Source organism: Pseudophryne corroboree, chromosome 5 (assembly GCF_028390025.1).
Source record: "Pseudophryne corroboree isolate aPseCor3 chromosome 5, aPseCor3.hap2, whole genome shotgun sequence".
NCBI classification, from domain to species: Eukaryota; Metazoa; Chordata; class Amphibia; order Anura; family Myobatrachidae; genus Pseudophryne; species Pseudophryne corroboree.
In genome coordinates this window covers 304926613-304954296 of record NC_086448.1, presented here as the reverse complement: position 1 = coordinate 304954296, position 27684 = coordinate 304926613, and positions in this window count along the sequence as shown.

The window sequence follows — 27684 nt, the reverse complement described above, 5'->3', positions numbered from 1 at the left end:
CTCAGCATATCAGTGTTAGCGTTCACTGATCCAATATTCTCCGTTTCTGCACCATCGAAGTTTCAACACTGAGATAGAACAGGTTGAATTACCAGGCTTCCTCGTGGAGGAGCTGCTGCTGCTGCATGAAGCCTGGTAATTCAACCTGTTCTATCTCAGTGTTGAAACTTCGATGGTGCAGAAACGGAGAATATTGGATCAGTGAACGCTAACACTGATATGCTGAGACGCTTCTAAACAGGCACGCCGCAAGAGCATTACGGAGCCGGAGTAGCCGTCACAACGGGAGAGACGGGACAAGCGATACCCGTGGTGCACGCTGATGCACGCCGAGGCTACAAACAACAAGCCGTAAAAGGTATTAGGGACAGCAGGGATAGTGTTACCCGTGGGAAAGAACTGTCCGGCAAATTACAATTGATTCACAAATAATATCAATTATCTCTGTTCCACCACTTCTTCAAAGAAGAGCTTAAACATTTTATATTAACCAAAAAAAAATTTCTTTTTACTGGTATGTGCGTTCAATTCATTATGCAAATCTAATCAAGCGCTCCCCTTTTTAGTGTTTATTGTTATTTTTATTATAGGGAGCTGCTAATTACAAACATAAGCGCGGTTATTATCTCATTTTATTAGATAAACAACCAAAACAGTCAGTAATTATTTTTACCCTGTATCATCTAAATAAAGTGGAGTATAAAAATAGAAAAAAATAGAAACTTTGGAAGATCTGATTCATTTCATGTATATGTGAAAACCAGGATTTCCATTATTACACTATGTTTACACATTTTGAACATTGGTCAAGCCAGATTACAATGGTAAAACGTGACTTATGGGACTAGGTGATCCAGTCACAAAGCACTGTTGGTCTGGGGGTCCTAGAATTATTTGTAAACTTTGCAGATGGGTCATAAACAGAAATAAAAGATTAGAGGAGTGGAAATCTTATGAGAGTAGTTATGGAATATAAGCTTGCCTGAATAGGGGAGCTTTCAGGTAGCACTTAAAATTTGGTGGACAGAGCAAAGTCTTGTACTAGGGTAGGCATTCAATAAATTAAGTACAGCATGAAAGAATGATGTAATAGGGAAATTGGATTACGTAAAACAAGATGTGTGTTATAATGTACCCGTTTTATTTTTTGTGCTTGTGTACAGGGTAAACTGTCCTTTAGATGCTTTGGCTCGCATTCTGATATGCCTACAGTATTTTATTCAAACTAAATAGTTTAAGGTAGGAGCTACATTATAAAAAAACAGGCTCTGCCGTGTGTCATACAGATTGAGAGCACAGCAACGACTCAGGTGTATGGTGTGTATCTCCCAATAATGAAAAGTTATCACAGTATGTCCTCTGCAATCATTAATATAATCACAAATGTCAAGATATATTGGTATGGCATCAGCCTTTGATGGATCTATAGAAGATTGATCCATATTTCCTTAATGAGTGGAACTTTATCATGAAGCAAATAATGTTACTAGTGAAAAGAAAACACTAGTTTGCAGGAATTGCCACCTAGCAACAGCAGGTGGGATAGGCAGCAAGCCTCCCGAATCGCTGAGGGAGAGAAGAGTGAAATAATTTTCACTCCCTCTCCCACACTCGCAGCGGCCACCGGCGCGCCCGCGGTCACGTGCACGTTGCGTCACGTGCACGCGCGCCTCAGCCGCTGATCAGATTTTTTTGGAAGCTCACTGGTGACAAACCTGTCCCTTAAGTATAGAAAGGGAGTTATGACCTCAGTGATTGAGCAGCCCTGTATTAAACATTGAAAGAAAAGAGTTAATAGTAGTGTCTTGAAACCAAAGCTGGTTTATTTTGCTGCAACGGATAACGTTTCCCTAATGAAGAAAACAGGAGAGTGACAAAAGGCTTAACTGTACGCTAAAGATGGTAGAGGAATACAATAAATTGGAAACAGGTAATAACATCGAAAACTTTAGGTATAAACGTCCAAGGCGGAAATTAGTCTATTTCTGATCCTTATTGGCAGGTGCTTGTGGTTTCTTTTGGTCCCTCGGTGCGCCTAAGTAGACAGTGAGAGGGAAGATATTAGTATTTTATTGAGTTCTGTAGAGACAACAGCAGCAGTAGCAACCTTAGTGTAAACCTGGGAGGGTTGGGTGGGAGCTGTTGCTAGGTGTCAATCCTGTTCCCTAGAACAAATCCAGTTTGCAGGTCATAGATTCCTGCAAACTAGTGTTTTGTTCTTCAGGAGGCTTGCCACCTAGCAACAGCAGGTGGGTAGACTACCACATACCTGGTGGTTGCTCTGAGGAACTCGATTTTTTGCGAGTCTGTTGGCCTCCAGTGATGTTTTGCAAAGGTGCGAGCGGAGGACCATCTTGCAGCCAGCATGATTGACTGCAGAGGTATGCCTTTGGCAGCTGCTCTTGTTGCCGCTGCTCCCCATAAGGAATGGCTTTTGAAGTGATCAGTATCGATCCCTGCTTCTTTCATTGAAGCCACGATCCATCCCCTAATAGTTGAGGGTCCAGCGGGCCGATATGGTTTTCTACATGTGATAAAGAGTTGTGTTATGTTGTCTCTCAATTGTTCTGTCCTGCAGAGGTAGGTTGATAAGCAGGATGCTACGCATAGGTTTGGGTCTTGAGGATCTTGAATAATATCGAATTCTACGATTGGGCTGTTAAAGGAGGAGGTTTTCGTGTGACCTTTGAGTATAATGTGATATCCCGTAGGCGTGAGTGAAAGCCATGGGTCTGAGATGTGTATAAGATTGAGTTCAGCCCCTCTTGCAGCTATAGCCAGAGCTAACAACGATGCCAGCTTGCGAGATAATAGGCTGATATCAGTGTTTGTGTTCCACGGTGTTTGAGTATTTTGGCAATATTGGCCTAGAGAGGTGAATGCCTCTGAGCAGGCGTAAGTATAATTTGTTAGCTGTTAAATTTGGGATAATTATGGCTAGAGCAGAGCCATATGACCTTATGGTAGCGGAAGCTAGTCCTGATTGGTATTTGGAGGCTAGGAAATCCAGGGCTAGGTGGATTAATGAGTTCTGGTTAGAAGTTATTTGCTGAGATTGCCATACGTTAAACTCCCTAATGATTGCGCAATATCTGGCTCTTGTACGAGGTCTTAAGGATGCGTTAATCAGGGCTTTGTGGGTGAGGCTAAAGAAATGTCCGTTAACAACCTAGTGATATTGCCATCCACATGCACTGAGGAATAGTCTCCAGTATGTCTGGTGTTCCCTGGAAACATTCCCTTGATAATCCTAGGGGAATTCTGGGGCCTTTGCGTAGTTGGCTGATAAGAGGAAACCACACCCTGGAAGGCCACACTGGGTATACTAACACTATGCGGGGTACCTTGTCCTCTCTGATTTTCTGGAGTACTTTCAGAAGCATTGCCGGGGGTGGAAAGGCATAAGGACGAGGGAGATCTGTCCATGGAAAAGACATCGCATTCATCCGCCATACTCCTTTGGTCCATATTCTGGACGCAAATCGCAGGGTCTGAGCGTTTGTGGGACTGGCGAATAGGTCTATCTCCAAGTTCCCAAAGGTTTGGATTATTGTCTGAAAGACTTGTGGTTTGAGGGCCACGGAGTCTAGAGATAGTCTTTTGCGGGACAATGAGTCTGCAAGTTCGTTTAGCTGTCCCGGGACGTAGGACGTTAGAAGGAGTATGTCCTTGTGAGTAGCCCAATTCCAAATTTCTAATGCTTCTCTGCATAGGGATATCGACTTTGTGCCTCCCATCCTGTTTATGTATGATACTGCAGTCATATTGTCTAAGCATAGTTGAATGGATATATCTTTTACGTAAGTGGCAACTATTGCTTTTAGAGCTAGTTTCACTGCGCGTAGTTCTATTATGTTGATATGCAGTTGGGATTCTGTGGCTGACCAAGTGCCCCTGACTGCTTTGTCTTGAGAGAATCCTCCCCATCCTGTTAGAGATGCATCTGTGGTTATCGTCATGGAGGCTGTAGGATCTAGGAGAGGTCGAGGAGGAGGAATAGGGAGAATGTTCCAGTGTGACAGTTCTGTCTTTGCTCTTCTGGAGAGGAATATTCTCTCTTTCCAGGTGTAATGAGCGTGAATTAAGGTCCTTAGAAGGCCCTGCAGTTCCCTGCATAGTAAGGGTACATGTCGGAAGCCTGGGGACATCGCTATCATTTTCCCAATTATTGTTGCTAAATCGCGAAGAACTAACTTGCGTTTTGTGGAAACTTTTTGTATGTAAGTTTTTGTATGTGACCAGTTCTCCGGAGGAACTGCTAGAGTGAGAAAATGGGTGTTGTCAAAGTCGAAAAATATTGCAGTACACACATCACGTACAAACAACACACAGATGGCCTCTGCGCGTGTACTTGTTCTGCTGTGCGTGCACATATTCGCAATTTGCATATGGTCGCTCCCGCGGTCGTGCGCATCAGCGCGTGGTATGGGTATTTACGGTAGAGTTTGTGAACGCATGGAGAGCTATCAAAACACATTACATATTTAATCCAAATAGTGCACAATGTACACCTAGTCCTCCTGCACCACACCAGAAAGTAACAACAGTTTAAATGATTCCAGAACAAAGGGATTCACCTTTACAGGATAAGAGGGGACAGACTAAGGTTATGAGGTGGTGTTTGGTATCCAGCTGTAGGGTATTTTAAGGGTAACAATCCGGTGTTGGTCTGCGGAAGATCGCATGTTCCTGCGGATAGTTATGTGCAGAAGCAGAATATAGATATAAAATGTATTTACTGTATATTATGCATGCGGCGGGAATCGAGAGGAGACCACCCACAAGAGCAGTTGGGAAAGACATCGCCTACCTTTTCAAATCGACCTATGACCTCTCCTGTACTGTAGAAGTGCATTCCTGTGTCCAATGGACAAAGGGATTACAGTATCCATTGTATTGCTTTTGGAAGAATTGTATAAATAAAGCCTGCTGCAGCCTGGCCTGGGACAAGACTCACAACGTTATCTATTTGATGACGGAGGACCGGACCGGGAAGCGCACGCGAATATACTCACGTATGTACATTGACTGTAGCCATTATTCTGTTATATTGTCTTGTATTGTAGTGTATAATTTGTATTGTAAACCCCCTTTCAGAAATAATCCACTGTGGTGTCGGAACCCAGCGGTAAAATCACAAGTGGTGTCGTGTCCTCATTGCCCTGCTAAGGTTTAAAGCGTATTATTATTGCATTGCATTGCTGTAGAAAGTTTAAAGTGTATCTCTGGGTGTGTACACACTGTGAGTACTTTGTACCGTCAGCGCGGCGTGTGTACGCAAAGTCCGTACACTGTACGGGACTCTGTACGCTAATAGCGTAAAAGGTGCGTAGAGTGTGAAATAAGTATAGCGGCCACAGTGGCTAAAGGTTTAAAGTATATTTAAGGTATGTTTAAGGTTTAGCTTTCATTCCTGTAAAGATAATCAGCTTTATCAATTGGGGGCTCTCCGGTTTTCCAAATTTTTACTGCTTAACTGGTCACAAGCAGACTTAATCTATCAGCATAAGGGTGGACAGGGATCCTACGTATCCTTTTCTTGGTCGGTGGATGCACTGAAAACCCTACTTAATTGCTGATTAGATGGTGTCTGCTCTGTATGGTTTGTAGGGATGCTGGTAGAACTCGTAAGGTAAGCAGGAAAAAAAAAGCTATTTAAAATCTGTGAATTTATTTTTGGCGCCAAATGCGTACACAACAAAAGCGTACACCCATACTCTGTGCATACTCTCCCACATTGTTGCCATAACATTCAGATTACTAGATTCATAATATAAATATTAAGGAAGTGTAAAACACAAACGCAGTCTGGCCTAGTTATAAAGGTTTATACAGAAAAGAAACTGTGTGGCGTGTTAAGTGAGCGATTATAGTTAATATTGCTCACATTTATAGAAATTGTGTGAGTTGTTTTATTGCATCCGCACATTGGTACACGTGGTACGGAACGTGAGGACAGCGTACACAAAACGTGCACGTAGCGCAAGGCCGCACACGTGGCATAGAGGTACGCATGGTTGCATAATTACGCAAGCTTGCGTAGCATTGTGTGCACATAATAAAACCACACGATAGTTCTTTTAGTTTAAAGGTGGGATAGTAGCCACGCTACAATAACACAAGATTGCCCAGTTTCCAAAGTTTAGTATAAAACCCTTATTTACTGTATTGCCTCTGGGAGTAAAGCTGCTTGTCTGAATGATAATTTTCTGTACAGAAAAATAAAGTGTATTTGAGTGAGCGAGTGCAGGAGTGAGTGGATACTGAACCCAAGAACTAGGTGGACTAGGTGGATTGCTAGGTGGTCTAGGTGGACACACTGGGTTAGTAGAGGCCCGGTGGCGTAGGGTTCGCAACCCTGCGTTATTAACTAAGTGGACTAGGTGGTCTTGGTGGACTGAGTGGTATCCCATACAACTCTAGGTGGTCTACTAGGTGGTCTACAGCAGTCGTAGGGCATATAGATAAGTAGTATCTATAGGCTGTGCTATTGCATCACATGTCCGTTTGTTCTGCACAGAGCAACGTGATATTATTGTGTCATATGCACTGTGGAAGAGCATACGCAGACGTGATTGTATAGACAAAGGGGTTTTTCTTTGATAAACTTCGGGAAATCTCCCTGGTGGGCTTCACTGGAAAGGGTGAAGGATAGTTATCTAATTTCTCTGTTTTTCACCCTACAAACAATTACAGTTGAAAGATACCGAAAAGGAAATTTTCACTGCCTCTCTCAGGGAAATATTCCAAACAGAACTTCCACCGAAAGAAATTACGGTGTAAGGTCTGATAGGAGCCCTAAGTTGGGTACATTGGGATCCGCTACCAACAGTGTATCGTTGTTTTGGCCAGCGTGGGTGCGAGCGAGTGGAAGGCGCTCAGGTATACTTCCACCGTCTACTTATATTGAGTATTTTGGTGTTTGTGGGAATTTTTTAAAGGTATTAGAAGAGACCCACAAATATGGGAGCCAGTTGCTCAAGTAAGAGACGTTTAGACAGGATTCAGGCAGAATTGTGGCCAAAAGGCTCAGCAAGGTTTATAATGTGTGAAAAATATGGTTCACACACAGAAGGTTTATGCAATGAGTGGATATGTATGACCAACAATGATAGGGTACCATTCCCTAGAGTGGGCAGCTTTGAACCAGAGGTATTACAGAACTTAAGGTTAAGGATATGTCTGAAAAAATCCAAGAAACAAAGGATTAAACATACAGACTGTTTAAATTTATGGCAACAGGAGGGGGATATGCAAAAGGAATTAGCTCGCGCAGCAGGTTCCAAACCTAGCAGGAAAACAATGGCGACGGCACCACCACCACCATATATTGTTGGGGAGAAAATGGCTACAGGCAATGATACATTGGTACAGAATAAGAGTGTAATTGCAAAATGTACTAACACTAACCCTTGCCAGTTGTACCCTGTTTTAAATTTTCCCCAGGACTGCGAACAAGAAGATGAGCCCAGCACGATATTGGCACTCTCTCTAGCAGCCACCATACAAGACACTCAGGTGGGCACGGCCCAACCAACAAGAGCAGTTGTCAGGCCCCCTAGTGGAGGGATAAGTGAGGACGTGTCCACAGGTAAGTACGGTACCATACATTATGCAGAAACCATAGCACCCCACATTGTAGAATCAACCCAGAATGATGTAATTGAATTAAATCCTGTCAGGGTGATTGCAGTCCCCAATGGGAAGACTGACGCTCAGGGAGTCACTCCCATCAGGAACATTGCCATGCATTGTCCCTGGTCCCGAACAGAATTGAGGTAAATTATGTCAGAATTTCCCGATCCCAGAAAGGATCTAGTCGCATGCCAGAGGTTCATTAAAGAGTTAGGTAACGCCACCGAACCCACAAACAAAGATTGGCGAACAGTGCTACGGGTATGTTTACCCTCCAATATTGACCCCGCGAAGTTCATAACTGATTGCAATTTAGACGAAGAAGTACCTATCACTGATGAGTACACTCAGGAGAAGGTACGACAAATCTATCTGCAATTAGGAATATATTTCCCTACTGTTGTCAAATGGAATAAAATCTTTTCAATAAGACAAAAGGAAGGTGAAATGGCATCCGAATATTTCCATCGAGCACTGCAGGAAATGGCTAGATACACTGGGATCGAGGACATTAGAGACAATGCACATCATAGGGAGGTAGCTGTTTCAGTATTAATGGACGGGTTGAAGGAGGCACTCAGAACAAGGGTACAGACCTCTCTACCAAACTGGAGAGGTATCTCAGTGGCTGCATTGAGATAGTCCGCTGTCGAGCATGATAGGAACATCATTAAACACAGGGAGTCACAGGGGGAAAACTGATGACGGTAAGTATACAGGCCCTTATGGCAAAACCCCATCAGTCGAAAACCCGGACCCCTGTTGTTTGGGACAGACCTAGAACATGTTTCATTTGTGGGAAAGAAGGGCACTGTAGGAGTGGTAGAGCGCATAGCCAAGATAGAACCCTAGACAGAGAATATGAACCACACTACTACTCACATAATTGGGATCAGGGACCACATAGGAGAAGTTACGAGCCACATGCAGGGGAAACAAGGAGGTACCCCCCCAAGGAGAGATGGGCAGACCTCCGGAAATTCTCAGCTACCTCCCCCACATATTGTAGCTGCCAGCGCGCTGCGGGAGGGTCTCACCACACAATAGGGGTTGGGCCACACCTGTAGTCTGCAGCCAGTGAAGTTGAATGCTAGCCTTGGTAGTGAACCTGAGGTCACGGTTGATGTAGCTGGTGTACCATTACCTTTTCTTGTAGACACAGGGGCGGCCAGGTCAGTGTTAAATTCAACTGTAGGTATAAAAACCACGGGTAAAACAATTTCAGCAATGGGAGTAACAGGAATAGTGCAACACTACCCTTTGAGTAGACCTGCAGAGATTACGATAGGGCCCTTGCAAACCAAGCATTCTTTTTTGCTGGCTGCAGCGGCTCCGACTAACCTGCTTGGTAGAGATTTATTGTGTAAAGTGCGGTGTGTCATATACTGTACTCCTGAGGGTGTCTTCTTGGATATACCTGAGAATCACATTCAGGAAGTACAAGATATATTAGACACCCCTCAAAGGCTAATGACGCATTCTGCTGTTATAGACAAGTGTCCATCAAAGGTAGAGGAAATGATCTCACAAATACCGGGTTCCCTTTGGACCAAAGATGGACAAGACACTGGATTGATGGCGAATGTAACTCCGGTAGTAGTGCAAGTAAAAGACGGTAGGATAGCTCCAAAAATCCCTCAGTATCCTCTGAAGCCAGAGGTAGAACTAGGAGTGTACCCCGTCATAGAGCGGTTGCTACAACAGGGCATACTAGTCAGGACGTCCAGCACTGCCAATAGTCCCATCTTCCCTGTGAAAAAGAGTGGGGGGAGGGGCAACAGGCTAGTGCAGGATCTAAGGGGGATAAACAAGATAGTTGAGAGCCAATTCCCCGTAGTGCCCAATCCAGCTGTCATCCTCATGCAAATTCCCCCTACTGCAAAATTTTTCACTGTCATTGACCTCTATTCTGCCTTCTTTTCTGTCCCTCTGCACCCTGACAGCCAATACCTCTTTGCATTTACATACAGGGGAGTACAGTACACCTGGACTCGACTTCCCCAAGGTTTCATTGACAGCCCAAGTATTTTCTCCCAGGCTTTGCATGACTGTTTACAATCCTTTCAACCTGAGAGCGGATCAGTATTAATACAGTATGTCGTTGACTTATTGCTGTGTTCTGATTCACTCGAATCATCCTTGAAAGACACGCTTCTGTTTCATCTTTCCCATACGGGACACAAGGTTTCAAAGGATAAGTTGCAGCTGTGCCAGACCAGGGTAAAATATTTGGGACATTGCTTGACTCAAGGACTTAGACATCTCACCGCTGATAGAATACAGGCGATTCGCGACATGACCCTGCCACAAACCCAGCAACAGATCCGCACTTTCCTTGGATACTGCCGAAACTGGATCCCAGGATTCTCCATACGGGCTTTACCTTTGCAAGAAATGGTCTCCTCGAACAAACCAGATCGGATCTCGCACACAGATGAGTCCGAATTGGCCTTTGAGAGACTCAAACAGTGCCTATCACAGGCACCTGCATTAGGTATGCCAGATTATGGGAAGCCCTTTGAATTATACGGTACAGAGAGTGCAGGGTGCGCAGCAGGAGTTTTAACCCAGAGACATGGTGATGCCAGCAGGTCGGTAGTATACTACAGTGCACAGTTGGACACCGTAGCGCGGTCTCTCCCTACATGCTTGCGAAGTGTTGCAGCGATTGCTTTGCTAATAAGTAAAAGCGAAGACGTAGTGTTAGGACACAACCTGACCATCCATACACCTCATGCAGTATCAGTCTTACTGAACTCCGCCCAAACCAGACATGTGTCATCGGCACGGTTTACAAAGTGGGAATTATCACTGATGGCCCCTGTAAACATCACCATCAAAAGATGCAGCGCACTAAATCCTGCAACTTATCTGCCAAGTGTGCCTGGACAGGCACAAAGGGTGGAGGATGAGAATGATGGTGAAGGAGGATTTAGTGCAGATACTGATACGCATGATTGCATGGAATACCTGAATCAGACTTTCACTGCGAGACCTGACATCAGTGACAACCCACTGGAAGGCGTAGACTTTACCTTTTACCAGGGCCGTCCCTAACCAATATGATGCCCTAGGCAAGATTTTGGCTGGTGCCCCCTAGCACCACCACTGGTTGCACCTCTTTCCCAGCACCATCACCCCTCACCCATAGCTATCCCTATTTAAAATATAGGGGGTACAAACACCAAAATAAGAACAGTTCACACATTTGGCGCACAGCCCAAAAAGGGTGTGTTTTTGCTGGCAAGGGGCATGGCCACACAATAGTAACCCCAAATCCAATTACGCCACACAGTACTGCAACTTTATTCACATTTGATCATGCGATAATTCATAATACATCCCACAGTAGTATTACTTTACCTTATAAACATTACTCCTCACAGTAGAGCCCCTTATTCACATAACATCACATTGAATTGCTCCTTATTCACAGTACACCACACCCTATTGCTCTTTATTCATATTAGATGACACAGTAGTGCCCTTTCTATACGCAACGCCACATAGTAGAGCACCCTATACACATAATGCCACACATTAGTAATGCATTTATACACATAATTCCACACAGTAATGCCCCTTACACATTATTAATGTCCTTATAAACATAATGTGCCTTACACATTATGACAACCTTTATTAATGCCCTTTTACACATAATGTCCCTTACATACATGCCGCACATTATTAATGCTCTTATACACATAATGACACATAGTGCCCCCTACACATTTGCTGCACATTATTAGTGCCCCTATACACATAATGACACACATACAGTAGTACCCTGTTACACATATGCCGCACATTATTAATGCCCTTATACACATAATGACACACATAGTGCCCCCAACACATTTGCTGCACATTATTAGTGCCCCTATACACATAATGACACACATACAGTAGTACCCTGTTACACATATGCCACACATTATTAATGCCCTTATACACATAATGACACACATAGTGCCCCTTACACATGTGTTGCACATTATTAATGCATTTTTACATGACACACATAATGCTCCTTACACATATTCTGAACACTACTGCACAACCAACCCACTCACATGCACACAGCACTCACACTTCCACTAACACTGTGACCTCTGCCTCTGCTTGGATACAGATGTGTCCTCATAAATCTTGCCTCAATGCTAACGTCGGGCACCTTTTTTTATGAAAATGCATCTTATTTGCAATGCTATGTGGCTAGAATGCACAAGCAGCGTCTGCTGATTAAACTGATATGCAGCATGCCTATATACTGTGTGAGACTGTGGCTGTATCTGCATATGAAATGCTATACAGAATATAGGCATGCCGCATATCATTTTAATCAGCAGAAGCTGCAGATGCCCCTATGCATATCAAATGCCCTAGGCAATTGCCTAGTTTGCCTATAGCTATGGCCGGCTCTGCCTTTTACACTGATGGTAGTTGCCACAGACAGACGGACTCGGGAGACTTGTGTACTGGATACGCAGTTGTAGACGACAGAGGTATCATAGAAGCTGAACCCCTGGGCCCACCGCACTCAGCACAAGTTGCTGAGCTGGTCGTCCTAACCAGAGCGTGTGAATTGGCCAAGGGTAAGTCAGCCAATATATACACAGATTCTAGGTATGCCTTTGGAGTGGTGCATGATTTCGGGGCCCTATGGCGCCTCAGAAATTTCATGACGGCAGCTGGCACACCTGTAGCGCATGCATCCCACATAAAAAGGCTTCTAACAGCGATACAAGAACCAGACAAAGTGGCTGTTATCAAGTGCAAAGCACACACTTACAACCAAGACCAAATTTCACTTGGTAACAGCTGGGCAGACGAAGCTGCTAAATCAGCAGCCAGCACCCCCATACAAACGAACATCACATCACTGATGACATTCAACACAATCAACACACAAAAATTAATTGAAATGCAAAATTTGTGTTCTCTCCAGGAAAAGGCGGTCTGGAGGTTAAAAGGGTATGACCAGGAGTCCTCAGGACTCTGGACAGGTGGACATGGTAAGCCAAGCTTAGCTGAGGCGGCACACGGTCTGACTCATCTGGGTAAAGAGGGTATGTGTAAGCTGGTGAGAGCCTACTGGTGTGTGCCAGGATTCTCTTCTCATGCGGGTAAGAGAGCAATGACATGTCTTACTTGCTTGAGGAAGAATATTGGAAAGTCAATACCAACAGAGCCATCCCATATCCCTCCGACAGATGGCCCTTTTCAGGTAATACAAATTGATTTCATACAGTTACCACCCTGTAGGAATTTAAAATATGTGTTAGTCTGTATTGATGTGTTTTCCAATTGGGTAGAAGCGTTCCCTGCTGCCACAAATACTGCTACGTTCACTGCAAAGAAAATTGTGCAGGAATTTGTGTGTCTATATGGTATCCCTAGAATAATTGAAAGCGATAGGGGTACCCATTTTACAGGTGAAGTCTTTCAGGTAATGTGCAAACTGATGGGAATTAATAGCAAGCTACATACTCCGTACCGACCACAGGCGAGTGCGAAGGTGGAGAGAATGAACAGCACTATTAAGAACAAGCTGAGCAAAGTAATGGCTGAGACTGGATTGTTGTGGCCATAAGCTTTGCCACTAGTATTGTACAGCATCAGAACCACTCCCAGGTCCCCCCTTAACCTATCACCCTTTGAGATTCTTTTTGGCCGACAACCTCATGTAATGATAGACCCCCAGGATGATTTGAAATGCAGTAACGAAGTGACTGTAAAATATTTGGTTAGGATGAACCAGCAGCTGAGGAATCAAAATAGAAATCTAAAGCTGGTGATTCCTGACCTACCAAACAGTAATTGTCATGACATTGAACCTGGGGATTATGTAATTATTCGAAATTTTCTACGCTCAGGTTGCCTCATTGACAGGTGGGAAGGACCGTACCAAGTTTTGCTAACCAGCACGACAGCATTACAGGTTGCTGAAAGAGAGACTTGGGTCCACTCGTCCCACTGTAAGAAGGTCGCTGACCCGGAGAGAACCCGTGACAAAGAGCAGAGTGTAGAGAACATCGTATCACTGGAGTGTCTGTTCCGGGAAGGTTGAGAGGCAGGACTGTTGAGACGGCACCTGAGCGCGGAGAACAACAAGACCAGAGGCGGTTGTCGCACCAGTTTTTTTTTTTTTTTTCTCCATCTCCCACTACCCTCCTTCTCTCCTTCTCTTTCTCCCCCTTCTTGTTTCCCTTCTCTTCCCTTAACAAGATGGACTTACCCCAAGAGACTGCGTTCCGGGTTTTCCAGTTAATCCTGTTGTTGACCAGGACAGTCTGTTTCGGTGAGGGTCCCAGAGAGGTCGAGAAAGGATCTGGAATGGGTTTTGATGACGAGGATGGATTTGTAGAATCTCAAGAGCAACACATCACTCAGCAAAGGCGAGTATCAGAAAGCGCTCTGGTAGTCAGGGAGCTCGGAGGCACTGGGAAGGGTTATTGTCTGAGGAAAATTGCATTTGTAGGAATTGTGAGAACATAGTCGAGGATGGGTGCATCCAGAGATGTCAGTCCAGCCTTAATATCAACATGGACCATCATCCATTGAGTGATTACCACTCACTAGTGGGTAAGGTCTTAAACCAGACAGAATGCTGGGTGTGCTCACAAGTACCTCAAGGTCAGAGCAAGTCAGGATTAGTACCGCACCCTTTAGCAATAGATGAGGTACTCGAATTACGGGGTGGGAAACCGGTGGACAAGAAATTAAATATTTCTAGGCCCCCTAGCTTGAAGCTCCACCAGTATCATGTAGATAGATCCTTATTATGTTTCAATATTTCCAATTACCGAAAACCAGGAAATTGGGAAGTGACGTGGAATAACAGACAATGACCTTTTCGCACAGAGCTGATAGGATACTCATAGACTCTGAACTTGTACGCCAAATAGCCAACAGTGGAAGGTATTTTCAGTATAGGTATACTCGGAGAAGCAAGACCATGTGGGTTGGAGAAGTATCACCAGGGTACTGTGCTCATATCATCCAGCCCGATACTTGTACTGAGCAGATGGGAGAACTAGAGATTGGGTTTTTCACTTGGAAAGTTTGTAATATGGTAATGTCATATTCTGTCCCCTATGTTCTCCCCGATGATGCCTATTTCATATGTGGGAGGAAGGCGTACAAGTGGCTTGCCCCGAGCTCAGAGGGATTATGTTATGTTGGAAGAGTGTTGCCAGAGGTCATGACCATAACCCATGATAAGATGAAAGATGTTCACCGCAGTGCTCAGGCTCCTTATACTCATACTCACTATGAACACATCGTCAAGAGACACCTCATAGAGAGGACAGAGCAAGTAGCCTCTGATTTGATCCACGAATCCACCAGGATTCAATTCCTTCTTGCATTAGACATCACCCATACTGCCAGAGGAATTATAAATTATAGGTATATCCATGCGCTAGCGAACTTGATAGATAATATCACTGAGATGTATGACGACACCTTCAGGTATACGGGAAGGGAGTTACAAGCTTACAAGACGGAACTGATCCAGCACAGGATGGTCCTTATTTATATCAGAGCTGTGACGGATGGGTACTGTGTTACTCTGGCAACTCAATATGGTGTGAAGTGCTGTACGTATATTACAAACAGCACTGACGACCCCACAGAGATTATCGATCAAAAGATGGACGATATCTTGCAGTTGAAGTGGGAGTTCCGGAGGAGACACAACCTTACCCTGACCGCTGTGGGTAATGAGCTGACCGGCTGGGTCTCATGGTTGAACACACGAAATTGGTTCTCAGGATTAGGAGAGTGGGCTCAAAATGTTATTATGAGTGTAGGGAAGTTTCTCCTTTGTATCCTGGGAGTCGTCATAATTATTGGCTTGATGTTTAGGTGTATTCGAATTCTGACGCGGCGCAAGCACGGCACAAATTTGATGAGTTTAAGGAGCGAGGGCATTGTCATAGCAGCAGATTTAATTTACGACCCATCCATAGAGACAGTGTTATGATAAGGATTGCAAATGAATTCCATGGCCTGTTTCTTTTACCCGCACCCGTTTTTCCTTTGTCTCCCCCTCTGCTCAGATACACCCATCCGGAAAAGACATCAGCCTTACCCAAGAATGTTTATGTAAATGTTTATGTGAATGTATTTTAGATGTGTCTTATTTTCATCTCTACAAACTTCAGTTAATGACACACATAGTCGACAGGTGATATCCACACATACTAGCACTCACATATGTTCCCCCTCCATGTATCATCAACTAAATGTGCACCCCATTTGTTGGAACAAGAAGTCGAAAAGAGCTCGGTAGTGTTTGTCGGCCCACTTACAGACCCTGAATACGGGATAAGAAGGATTTAATGTATACTTCGCAATACCTCGAAGCTTATTTAGTAGAGATGAGCGCCTGAAATTTTTCGGGTTTTGTGTTTTGGTTTTGGGTTCGGTTCCGCGGCCGTGTTTTGGGTTCGAACGCGTTTTGGCAAAACCTCACCGAATTTTTTTTGTCGGATTCGGGTGTGTTTTGGATTCGGGTGTTTTTTTCAAAAAACACTAAAAAACAGCTTAAATCATAGAATTTGGGGGTCATTTTGATCCCAAAGTATTATTAACCTCAAAAACCATAATTTACACTCATTTTCAGTCTATTCTGAATACCTCACACCTCACAATATTATTTTTAGTCCTAAAATTTGCACCGAGGTCGCTGTGTGAGTAAGATAAGCGACCCTAGTGGCCGACACAAACACCGGGCCCATCTAGGAGTGGCACTGCAGTGTCACACAGGATGTCCCTTCCAAAAAACCCTCCCCAAACAGCACATGACGCAAAGAAAAAAAGAGGCGCAATGAGGTAGCTGTGTGAGTAAGATTAGCGACCCTAGTGGCCGACACAAACACCGGGCCCATCTAGGAGTGGCACTGCAGTGTCACGCAGGATGGCCCTTCCAAAAAACCCTCCCCAAACAGCACATGACGCAAAGAAAAAAAGAGGCGCAATGAGGTAGCTGTGTGAGTAAGATTAGCGACCCTAGTGGCCGACACAAACACCGGGCCCATCTAGGAGTGGCACTGCAGTGTCACGCAGGATGTCCCTTCCAAAAAACCCTCCCCAAACAGCACATGACGCAAAGAAAAAAAGAGGCGCAATGAGGTAGCTGTGTGAGTAAGATTAGCGACCCTAGTGGCCGACACAAACACCGGGCCCATCTAGGAGTGGCACTGCAGTGTCACGCAGGATGTCCCTTCCAAAAAACCCTCCCCAAACAGCACATGACGCAAAGAAAAAAAGAGGCGCAATGAGGTAGCTGACTGTGTGAGTAAGATTAGCGACCCTAGTGGCCGACACAAACACCGGGCCCATTTAGGAGTGGCACTGCAGTGTCACGCAGGATGTCCCTTCCAAAAAACCCTCCCCAATCAGCACATGATGCAAAGAAAAAGAAAAGAAAAAAGAGGTGCAAGATGGAATTGTCCTTGGGCCCTCCCACCCACCCTTATGTTGTATAAACAAAACAGGACATGCACACTTTAACCAACCCATCATTTCAGTGACAGGGTCTGCCACACGACTGTGACTGATATGACGGGTTGGTTTGGACCCCCCCAAAAAAGAAGCAATTAATCTCTCCTTGCACAAACTGGCTCTACAGAGGCAAGATGTCCACCTCATCTTCACCCTCCGATATATCACCGTGTACATCCCCCTCCTCACAGATTATCAATTCGTCCCCACTGGAATCCACCATCTCAGCTCCCTGTGTACTTTGTGGAGGCAATTGCTGCTGGTCAATGTCTCCGCGGAGGAATTGATTATAATTCATTTTAATGAACATCATCTTCTCCACATTTTCTGGATGTAACCTCGTACGCAGATTGCTGACAAGGTGAGCGGCGGCACTAAACACTCTTTCGGAGTACACACTTGTGGGAGGGCAACTTAGGTAGAATAAAGCCAGTTTGTGCAAGGGCCTCCAAATTGCCTCTTTTTCCTGCCAGTATAAGTACGGACTGTGTGACGTGCCTACTTGGATGCGGTCACTCATATAATCCTCCACCATTCTATCAATGTTGAGAGAATCATATGCAGTGACAGTAGACGACATGTCCGTAATCGTTGTCAGGTCCTTCAGTCCGGACCAGATGTCAGCATCAGCAGTCGCTCCAGACTGCCCTGCATCACCGCCAGCGGGTGGGCTCGGAATTCTGAGCCTTTTCCTCGCACCCCCAGTTGCGGGAGAATGTGAAGGAGGAGATGTTGACAGGTCGCGTTCCGCTTGACTTGACAATTTTGTCACCAGCAGGTCTTTCAACCCCAGCAGACTTGTGTCTGCCGGAAAGAGAGATCCAAGGTAGGCTTTAAATCTAGGATCGAGCACGGTGGCCAAAATGTAGTGCTCTGATTTCAACAGATTGACCACCCGTGAATCCTTGTTAAGCGAATTAAGGGCTCCATCCACAAGTCCCACATGCCTAGCGGAATCGCTCTGTGTTAGCTCCTCCTTCAATGTCTCCAGCTTCTTCTGCAAAAACCTGATGAGGGGAATGACCTGACTCAGGCTGGCAGTGTCTGAACTGACTTCACGTGTGGCAAGTTCAAAGGGCATCAGAACCTTGCACAACGTTGAAATCATTCTCCACTGCGCTTGAGACAGGTGCATTCCACCTACTATATCGTGCTCAATTGTATAGGCTTGAATGGCCTTTTGCTGCTCCTCCAACCTCTGAAGCATATAGAGGGTTGAATTCCACCTCGTTACCACTTCTTGCTTCAGATGATGGCAGGGCAGGTTCAGTAGTTTTTGGTGGTGCTCCAGTCTTCTGTACGTGGTGCCTGTACGCCGAAAGTGTCCCGCAATTCTTCTGGCCACCGACAGCATCTCTTGCACGCCCCTGTCGTTTTTTAAAAAATTCTGCACCACCAAATTCAAGGTATGTGCAAAACATGGGACGTGCTGGAATTTGCCCATATTTAATGCACACACAATATTGCTGGCGTTGTCCGATGCCACAAATCCACAGGAGAGTCCAATTGGGGTAAGCCATTCCGCGATGATCTTCCTCAGTTGCCGTAAGAGGTTTTCAGCTGTGTGCGTATTCTGGAAACCGGTGATACAAAGCGTAGCCTGCCTAGGAAAGAGTTGGCGTTTGCGAGATGCTGCTACTGGTGCCGCCGCTGCTGTTCTTGCGGCGGGAGTCCATACATCTACCCAGTGGGCTGTCACAGTCATATAGTCCTGACCCTGCCCTGCTCCACTTGTCCACATGTCCGTGGTTAAGTGGACATTGGGTACAGCTGCATTTTTTAGGACACTGGTGACTCTTTTTCTGAGGTCTGTGTACATTTTCGGTATCGCCTGCCTAGAGAAATGGAACCTAGATGGTATTTGGTACCGGGGACACAGTACCTCCAACAAGTCTCTAGTTGGCTCTGCAGTAATGATGGATACCGGAACCACGTTTCTCACCACCCAGGATGCCAAGGCCTCAGTTATCCGCTTTGCAGTAGGATGACTGCTGTGATATTTCATCTTCCTCGCAAAGGACTGTTGAACAGTCAATTGCTTACTGGAAGTAGTACAAGTGGGCTTACGACTTCCCCTCTGGGATGACCATCGACTCCCAGCGGCAACAACAGCAGCGCCAGCAGCAGTAGGCGTTACACGCAAGGATGCATCGGAGGAATCCCAGGCAGGAGAGGACTCGTCAGAATTGCCAGTGACATGGCCTGCAGGACTATTGGCATTCCTGGGGAAGGAGGAAATTGACACTGAGGGAGTTGGTGGGGTGGTTTGCGTGAGCTTGGTTACAAGAGGAAGGGATTTACTGGTCAGTGGACTGCTTCCGCTGTCACCCAAAGTTTTTGAACTTGTCACTGACTTATTATGAATGCGCTGCAGGTGACGTATAAGGGAGGATGTTCCGAGGTGGTTAACGTCCTTACCCCTACTTATTACAGCTTGACAAAGGGAACACACGGCTTGACACCTGTTGTCCGCATTTCTGGTGAAATACCTCCACACCGAAGAGCTGATTTTTTTGGTATTTTCACCTGGCATGTCAACGGCCATATTCCTCCCACGGACAACAGGTGTCTCCCCGGGTGCCTGACTTAAACAAACCACCTCACCATCAGAATCCTCCTGGTCAATTTCCTCCCCAGCGCCAGCAACACCCATATCCTCCTCATCCTGGTGTACTTCAACACTGACATCTTCAATCTGACTATCAGGAACTGGACTGCGGGTGCTCCTTCCAGCACTTGCAGGGGGCGTGCAAATGGTGGAAGGCGCATGCTCTTCACGTCCAGTGTTGGGAAGGTCAGGCATCGCAACCGACACAATTGGACTCTCCTTGTGGATTTGGGATTTCGAAGAATGCACAGTTCTTTGCTGTGCTGCTTTTGCCAGCTTGAGTCTTTTCATTTTTCTAGCGAGAGGCTGAGTGCTTCCATCCTCATGTGAAGCTGAACCACTAGCCATGAACATAGGCCAGGGCCTCAGCCGTTCCTTGCCACTCCGTGTCGTAAATGGCATATTGGCAAGTTTACGCTTCTCCTCCGACAATTTTATTTTAGGTTTTGGAGTCCTTTTTTTACTGATATTTGGTGTTTTGGATTTGACATGCTCTGTACTATGCCATTGGGCATCGGCCTTGGCAGACGACGTTGCTGGCATTTCATCGTCTCTGCCATGACTAGTGGCAGCAGCTTCAGCACGAGGTGGAAGTGGATCTTGATCTTTCCCTAATTTTGGAACCTCAACATTTTTGTTCTCCATATTTTAATAGGCACAACTAAAAGGCACCTCAGGTAAACAATGGAGATGGATACTAGTATACAATTATGGACTGCCTGCCGAGTGCAGACACAGAGGTAGCCACAGCCGTGAACTACCGTACTGTACTGTGTCTGCTGCTAATATAGACTGGTTGATAAAGAGATGTCTATGTAACTATGTATGTATAAAGAAGAAAGAAAAAAAAAACACGGTTAGGTGGTATACAATTATGGACGGACTGCCTGCCGAGTGCAGACACAGAGGTAGCCACAGCCGTGAACTACCGTACTGTACTGTGTCTGCTGCTAATATAGACTGGTTGATAAAGAGATGTCTATGTAACTATGTATGTATAAAGAAGAAAGAAAAAAAAACCACGGTTAGGTGGTATACAATTATGGACGGACTGCCTGCCGAGTGCAGACACAGAGGTAGCCACAGCCGTGAACTACCGTACTGTACTGTGTCTGCTGCTAATATAGACTGGTTGATAAAGAGATGTCTATGTAACTATGTATGTATAAAGAAGAAAGAAAAAAAAACCACGGTTAGGTGGTATACAATTATGGACGGACTGCCTGCCGAGTGCAGACACAGAGGTAGCCACAGCCGTGAACTACCGTACTGTACTGTGTCTGCTGCTAATATAGACTGGTTGATAAAGAGATGTCGTAGTAGTATGTATGTATAAAGAAGAAAAAAAAACCACGGTTAGGTGGTATACAATTATGGACGGACTGCCTGCCGAGTGCAGACACAGAGGTAGCCACAGCCGTGAACTACCGTACTGTGTCTGCTGCGACTGGATGATAAATGATATAAAAAATATATATATATCACTACTGCAGCCGGACAGGTATATATTATATATTATATAATGACGGACCTGCTGGACACTGTCTGTCAGCAGAATGAGTTTTATTTTTATAGAATAAAAAAAACAACAACACACAAGTGAAGTCACACGACGAGTGTTTAACTTTTTCAGGCAATCACAATATAAGTATACTACTAACTATACTGGTGGTCAGTGTGGTCAGGTCACTGGTCAGTCACACTGGCAGTGGCACTCCTGCAGCAAAAGTGTGCACTGTTTAATTTTAATATAATATTATGTACTCCTGGCTCCTGCTATAACCTATAACTGGCACTGCAGTGCTCCCCAGTCTCCCCCACAATTATAAGCTGTGTGAGCTGAGCAGTCAGACAGATATATAATATATATAGATGATGCAGCACACTGGGCTGAGCCTGAGCAGTGCACACAGATATGGTATGTGACTGAGTCACTGTGTGTATCGCTTTTTTCAGGCAGAGAACGGATATATTAAATAAACTGCACTGTCTGGTGGTCACTCACTATATAATATTATGTACTCCTGGCTCCTGCTATAACCTATAACTGGCACTGCAGTGCTCCCCAGTCTCCCCCACAATTATAAGCTGTGTGAGCTGAGCAGTCAGACAGATATATAATATATATAGATGATGCAGCACACTGGGCTGAGCCTGAGCAGTGCACACAGATATGGTATGTGACTGAGTCACTGTGTGTATCGCTTTTTTCAGGCAGAGAACGGATATATTAAATAAACTGCACTGTCTGGTGGTCACTCACTAGTAAACTCTCTGCACTCTCTACACTTCTACAGTACTCCTCCTAGTCCTAAGCTCCAGTAAATCTCTCTCTCTTATAATCTAAATGGAGAGGACGCCAGCCACGTCCTCTCCCTATCAATCTCAATGCACGTGTGAAAATGGCGGCGACGCGCGGCTCCTTATATAGAATCCGAGTCTCGCGATAGAATCCGAGCCTCGCGAGAATCCGACAGCGTCATGATGACGTTCGGGCGCGCTCGGGTTAACCGAGCAAGGCGGGAAGATCCGAGTCGCTCGGACCCGTGAAAAAAAACATGAAGTTCGTGCGGGTTCGGATTCAGAGAAACCGAACCCGCTCATCTCTATTATTTAGAACATATACGGCACGATGATACATGCCCCTCAGGCATGGATTCATACATACATGCTTTTTACTATCCCACAAGGTCATACATTTCCTACCTACCACTCTCACCCCGACCATCCAAATCTTCTGTAGATATTGTGTAGATATTTTTCTGTTAAGTGATTAGATAGTGGCAGTTATTGGTGACTGCCAAAGGGTGGACTGTCAAAGTCGAAAAATATTGCAGTACACACATCACGTACAAACAACACACAGATGGCCTCCGCGCGTGTACTTGTTCTGCTGTGTGTGCACATATTCGCAATTTGTATATGGTCGCTCCCGCCGTCGTGCGCATCAGCGCGTGGTATGGGTATTTACGCTACAGTTTGTGAACGCATGGAGAGCTATCAAAACACATTACATATTTAATCCAAATAGTGCACAATGTGCACATAGTCCCCCTGCACCACACCAGAAAGTAACAACAGTTTAAATGATTCCAGAATAAAGGGATTCACCTTTACAGGATAAGAGGGGACAGACTAAGGTTATAAGGTGGTGTTTGGTATCCAGCTGTAGGGTATTTTAAGGGTAACAATCCGGTGTTGGTCTGCGGAAGATCGCATGTTCCTGCGGATAGTTATGTGCAGAAGCAGAATATAGATATAAACTGTATTTATTGTATATTATGTATGCGGCGAGAATCCAGAGGAGACCACCCACAAGAGCAGTTGGGAAAGACATCGCCTACTTTTTCAAATCGACCTATGACCTCTCCTGTACTGTAGAAGTGCATTCCTGTGTCCAATGGACAAAGGGAGTACAGTATCCATTGTATTGCTTTTGGAAGAATTGTATAAATAAAGCCTGCTGCAGCCTGGCCTGGGACAAGACTCACAACGTTATCTATTTGATGACGGAGGACCGGACCGGGAAGCGCACGCGAATATACTCACGTATGTACATTGACTGTAGCCATTATTCTGTTATATTGTCTTGTATTGTAGTGTATAATTTGTATTGTAAACCCCCTTTCAGAAATAATCCACTGTGGTGTCGGAACCCAGCGGTAAAATCACAAGTGGTGTCGTGTCCTCATTGCCCTGCTAAGGTTTAAAGTGTATTATTATTGCATTGCATTGCTGTAGAAGGTTTAAAGTGTATCTCTGGGTGTGAGTACTTTGTACTGTCAGCGCGGCGTGTGTACGCAAAGTCCGTACACTGTACAGGACTCTGTACGCTAATAGCGTAAAAGGTGCGTAGAGTGTGATTTAAGTATAGCGGCCACAGTGGCTAAAGGTTTATAGTATATTTAAGGTATGTTTAAGGTTTAGCTTTCATTCCTGTAACGATAATCAGCTTTAAAAGGGTCTAGATTGAACCCCAGGAAAGTTAGTGTCTTGGTTGGGGTGAGAATAGATTTTTGATTGTTTATAGTGAAGCCCAAGTTGGCTAATAAGGAGAGAGCTACTTCTCTGTGTCTTAGAATGGTATCGAGGTCTAGAACGCTTTGTTCGCGCAGGTGAGAAATCACGGCTTTCATGACCCATGTAAATGTATAGGGTGCACATGAGAGTCCAAATACCACTACAGTCCACTGGTATAAACTGTGTTTCCATGAGAACCTGAGGAATCGTCTGTGGTTGGGGTGAATGGATATAGAATGGAAAGCTTCCTTTAAATCTATTTTTATACAGAAGCAGTCCCTTGTCAGTATATAAGGAATGTCTGAGATACCTTCCATGCGAAACTTCTTCGCTTTCAAGTATCTGTTGAAAAGCGACCTTTAACACTGGTCTTATTGAGCCATCCTGTTTTAATACCGGAAAAAGGTGGCTTATCCAGCCCCTTATTGCTGGGTTTGCTGGTTCTATTTTTCCCTGTGATAATGCTAGTGAAAGTACTTCGTCTAGCTGAGGACTGCAATTTCTTGAACAAGAAATGTGATTCGTTAGGTGTGGAAACCGAATTAGGGGAAGATTTAACCCAGTCCGAATTATCCTTAATAACCATTTGTCTGTGGTGATCTTTTGCCATGCTGCAAAAGATTCCATTAGTGTTTTGTGCTGTGTAGAAACTCTTACCGTAGTTGCGACCCCTCCTAGAGTTGTTCCAAGCGTTGGAGGTAGACGCTCTGGCGGTGTCGTTGGACCTGTTACCGAAGCCTCCTGTCTGGGCTCTCTTGTTGCCTTGAAAGTCTCGGGTCGGACCTGCGGCTCTTGAAGTCCGGCCCCTCTGGAGAAAGGGCTTCTTGAACTGATCATTTCCTTTTTTGAGGTCAGAAAAGGATTTGCGGGCCTTATGTCTAATTTTAACTTCCTCAAAAACTGGGGACCAAATAATTCGGCATTCTCTAAATTTGGGAATTCTAAGGATCTTGGAGCCAGGTCTGCTAGTCCTGCACTAGTCAGCCATCTGGATCTGCGGGTATTAGTAATGTGGTTGAATGTCTGGCCAATAATGAGTGATGCTCTGCTAATAGCCTTAAGGAGGGCAAGCTTAGATGCCACTAGCGAATCTAGAGAAACGCTGGATTCTCCTTCTCTTTCGGCTTTGTCAAGTACATATAAGAGGGGGCCCGCTGCATCAGCTATTTTATATTGAATTTTTCTAAGGGTACGGTCAGTGGTATCGTTATATCTCTTTTCGCCCACTATGGAAGTTAAGGCTGGGTCTATACCAGGCGCAAATAGTGCTGGGACATCCGGTAGCCCTGTATAGGAGCTTAACACTAACTCGTCTTCCTTAATGAGTGTAGCTCTAAACGCCACTTGGGCAAATTTTTGTACTTCTGAGTCGTGTTTTAGTGCCCAATGTGTGGCGTATAGTTTAGGAGGAGGAGTTTTGCCAGCTAAAGCCACCCTGGCCATTTGTATGTCCCTAAATTCTCCGTGCTGGGAAGACGCGGATGATCTTGTCACCTCCTCGGATTCCCAATCCACTGAGGAGTGACTGTGTTCATTATAGGCGAAAAGTGGCTGTTTTATAGGTGACCCCATATACCGTGAGCGGGTCCCATCATGTTGCCTGCTACGGGCAGATATATCTTGCCTGCTACGGGCAGGAGAATTGTGCTTGCTACGAGCATTATAAGGTTGTCTGCTACGGACAATACCAGGAAATGGGGGAATTTCACCTGAACAGGTCCCCTTTTGATAAGACTTATTTTTATCAGTCTTATTCAGTTTTTTCCTGTGTAATTGGCTCCCTGAGATAGGGACTAACAGTGTGTTCTGCTGAGGGGATTTTCTTACCTCAGCATCAGAGGAGTCAGAGTCTAGGAAATTACTGACTGAATTTTTTTTCTTTCTTTTAGCAGGTATATCCTCTGAAGATGCAGAGGATGAGGGAGAAGACTGTATTGCCCTTTTATGGGCTCTTTTACCTAATATACTATCAGCCATGGAGGACAGTGTGAGGGAATCTGTCGCTGAGACAGAGACACAGTCCTCCATGCTGCGCTGACAGAAAAAATCTTGACAGCGGCTGAGGCGCGCGCCCACGTGACCGTGCATGTGCACGTGACGCAACGTGCACGTGACCGCGGGCGCGCGCGCGTGCTGGCGGACGCTGCGAGTGTGGGAGAGGGAGTGAAAATTCTTTCACTCTTCTCTCCCTCAGCGATTCGGGAGGCTTGCTGCCTAACCGACCTGCTGTTGCTAGGTGGCAAGCCTCCCGAAGAACAAAGTGTCAGTGCTGCTGAGTGTAATGGAGATAAAAACACACAGTTTGCTGCACAGTTTATTACACCAGTCAGGGTCGCCATCAGGGGGGGATTGCCGGGACTGTTGTCCTGGGCATGGACAGACAGTGGGCCTGGGCCGCCTCTGCAGCTGCGGACAAATGTATCTGTATATAAATGTCCTCAATAAAAATGGCCATCGCCATGGAAGAAACAAAACAACCAACAGCATGGACTAATACATAGGAACACAAAGATGCATCACTTTAACAGTAGTCAGAGATAAGGCAACATTATGTCTCAAGGAGTGTGGCAGACTATCACACTGTGACAGGGCCAGTGGCGTAACGAGAAATTTTTCTCCCCCAAGCCAAAAAATTCTCTGGCGCTCCCCCCCCCCATAATTGGCACTAGTAAAGCGGTGAATCTGCGCGTGCCGCAAAAGGGGGCGTGACCTTGCCGAAATGGGCGTGGTTTTTCATAAAGGGGCGTGGCATTGCAGAAAAGACTACCTTATACCCCATTTTAGCAACTTGAATGCCCAGATGTTGGCCACCACAGGAAAAAAAATAATCCTGATTCATGCCCCTTATATTATTTGTCATGTTTCATCCGTATAGTAATGCCCAATATACATTATGCCACATACTGCAATGGCCCTTAGACATTATGCCACACACAATAATGCCCATGACACAATATGCCACACACCATAATGCCCCCGAAACATTATGCCACACACCGTAATGCCTGTGACACATTATGACAGGCATTGCAATGTCCGTTATACATTATGCCACACACTGCAATGCCCCTGAAACATTATAGCACATACAATGCCTGTGACACATTATGCCACACACTGCAATGACCCTGAGACATTATACCACATACCACAATGCCCGTGATATAGTATACCACACACCTTAATGCCTGTGACACATACCACAATGCCCGTTATACCCTATGCCACACACCGCAATGCCCGTTATACATTCTGCCACACACTGCAATGCCCCTGAGACATTATACCACATACCACAATGCACGTGATATAGTATGCCACACATCGTAATGCCTGTGACACATTATGACACACACCGCAATGTCCGTGATACATTATGCCACACACCGCAATGCCCATTACACATTAAGTCCTACAGTAAGGCTTCTAATTACTTTTAAATTACCTGCTCGTTGCCAGGAGTTTCATGCTCTTGGTTCCATGCACGGCGCCAGGGGTTTTCAAGCTCAGGGTGTCATGCTCGTTGTCAGGGATTTCATGTGGTAGGTGTTATGCTTGTTGCCAGAGGTAACATGTGCTGGATTTCAAGCTTGTTGCCAGGGGGTAATATTCGTTGCCAGGGGTTTCAAGCACTGGGTGTCATGCTTGTTCCTAGGGGGTAATGCTTGTTGCCAGGGATTTCATGGGTGTTGTGCTTGTAACCAGGGGGTAATGCTTGTTGCTAGGGCTGTGCCCCCAGTGCCACATATGCCCCCAGTGCCAGATATTCCCCCACAGTGCCAGATATGCTCCCCCAGGGCCATATATGCTCCCCCAGGGCCATATATGCTCCCCCCGTGCCAAATATGCCCCCCAGCGTGAAATATGCCCCCCAAGTGCCAAATATGCTCCCCCCAGTGCCAGGTACA